This window comes from Spermophilus citellus (assembly GCF_964194105.1).
Source record: "Spermophilus citellus genome assembly, chromosome: 10".
NCBI classification, from domain to species: Eukaryota; Metazoa; Chordata; class Mammalia; order Rodentia; family Sciuridae; genus Spermophilus; species Spermophilus citellus.
In genome coordinates, this window is record NC_138197.1 from 75,419,382 (window position 1) to 75,421,432 (window position 2,051).

Below are 2,051 nucleotides of genomic sequence, written 5' to 3' on the forward strand. Positions count from 1 at the left end.
TTATTTCTTGGAAAATATTACAATTCTTTTGACTGAGTCCTTGAAGGCCTGTTGTACTTGCTTGTTCCTTAGTGTGTAAATGAAGGGGTTCAGCATGGGAGCGATGGGAGTATTGAGGACAGTCACCCTCTTATTTATGGCCACTGAGTCCTTAGCTGAAGGTTTAATGTAGATGAAGGTGCAGCTGCCATAGGTGAGGGAAACCACAATCATATGGGAAGAACAGGTAGAAAAGGCTTTTTTCTATTGCTGGGCAGAAGGGAATCTTAAAATTGTCTTGATGATGTAATTGTAGGACAGAACTACACACATGAGTGTCATAATGAAGGTCAGTACAGCAGAGATGATAATGGTCTGTTCCATAAACCAAGTATTTGAGCAAGAGATTTTCAGAGGGAAATGCATCACAAACAAAATGATCAATGACACTGAAATCACAAAACGCCAGATTTAGGCCCAGGCTGAGTGGGGGGATTAAAAGGAACAGATCAGCTACTCAACAACAAAAGACAAGTCTCCTGCAGGCTCTAGTACTCATGATAGTCACATAATGCAGGGGCTTGCAGATGGCCACAGAGTGAACATAAGACATGGCAGCCAGGAGAAAAAATTCAGTTACCCCAAAGAGGACAATAAAAATACTTGTCTGACACAGGCATTATAGGTAATCATCTCGTCACCTGTTGCTATGTTATATAAGTATCTGGGAATGCATGCAGAGGTGAATGAGGTCTCCAAGAAAGCAAAATTTTGTAGGAAATAGTAGATGGCTATTTTAAGGCAAGGATTCACTAAGATGAGAGAGATAATAGTCATATTTCCACTTATGCTTAACACGTAGGTAAGAAATAGAAAGATTAAAATCTGAACCTGCAGTTGTGGATCATCTGTCAGTTCCAGTAGAATGAAAATTGTTACAGTATTTTTAGCATTGTTGATTCCTGACTTCTGTTAAATCTACAGGTAACATTTAGAGACAGTTTGCTACAGAGTATTTATCAGTTTTACCTCTATCATTTAGGTTTTTTCTTATTCACAATGATTTTAAAAATTATTTCATGTTTACATTTGAGAACTATTTACCTTTGAAGTGTATATTTAAATGTTTTATGTGTGTATTTGTATATATGTGTATATCTATGTATATAGGCATATGCTCTAAAATAGCAAATCACTTAATTTTTAGATAAAAGAGATTACATTTCTTAATGAATTTTATCATGATTAAAAAATGTGATAATCTCAATGGTTTTTTTGAAAATTAATAATGAAACATATTATTTGATGTTTTCAAACTCCCCAAACTTCCTCTGATTAACTTGGGATATTCCTAAAGCAAATTCTAAGTGATTTGTGAATCACTGTGAAGTAAGAAAATATTAATTCTGTTTTGTTTTCAGAGACTATTTGTCTGAGCTATATGTCAGATCTACATGTAAAGCAACACTGTTCAAGTTTGGCTAGCTGTCATTTATTCTGAAATACTTCATATATTAGTTTTTCTAAGCCCTCTCAAAATATCACTTTTTTTAAGTACCTGTTTCCTCATTTCAAGTCAGAGTTATTAATCTCTTCCCTGTGCTATTTCAGTCATAACACATTTTTTTTTAGTAACTCAATGGCACCTATCCCAAAAAAGTCATTCTAATTTGCCTGTAATTTACCCATTAAATTAACTATTTGAATTAAATTTTTTCAAACTAGATTCTTATAGTTATACACTTCCATTCTGAGTTTGCATACAGCCATGTATTGTATACTCATAAAATTAATCTTTCTGAATTGGAATAAATACTTAAAAGTGAAAGACCTTTATTTATTATTCAAAAGAAAACTGTCAGAATGTTCATTATTTTTTTTTAAATATTTTAGTTATCAATGGAGCTTTATTTTATTTATTGATATGTGGTACTGAGAATTGAACCAAGTGCCTAACACTTGCTGGGCAAGCACTCTGCCACTGAGCCACAACCTCACCCAGAATGTTCATTATTATCTTAAAATAAATATCTTGAAATTTTGGTAAGTTAAATAATAGTACAAAATCCTTT

At 33.1% G+C, this 2,051-nt stretch overlaps 1 pseudogene across 1 annotated transcript; it reads right to left on the reverse strand.

Annotated features, from left to right (window-relative positions):
* On the reverse strand, positions 1 to 1,549 carry LOC308658251 (olfactory receptor 6C2-like; annotated as a pseudogene). Its single transcript has 2 exons — positions 1,538 to 1,549; positions 1 to 948 (listed from the first exon to the last, which is right to left on the reverse strand). The product of its transcript is annotated as an olfactory receptor 6C2-like (transcript).
* Positions 1,550 to 2,051: the final 502 nt, after the last annotated feature.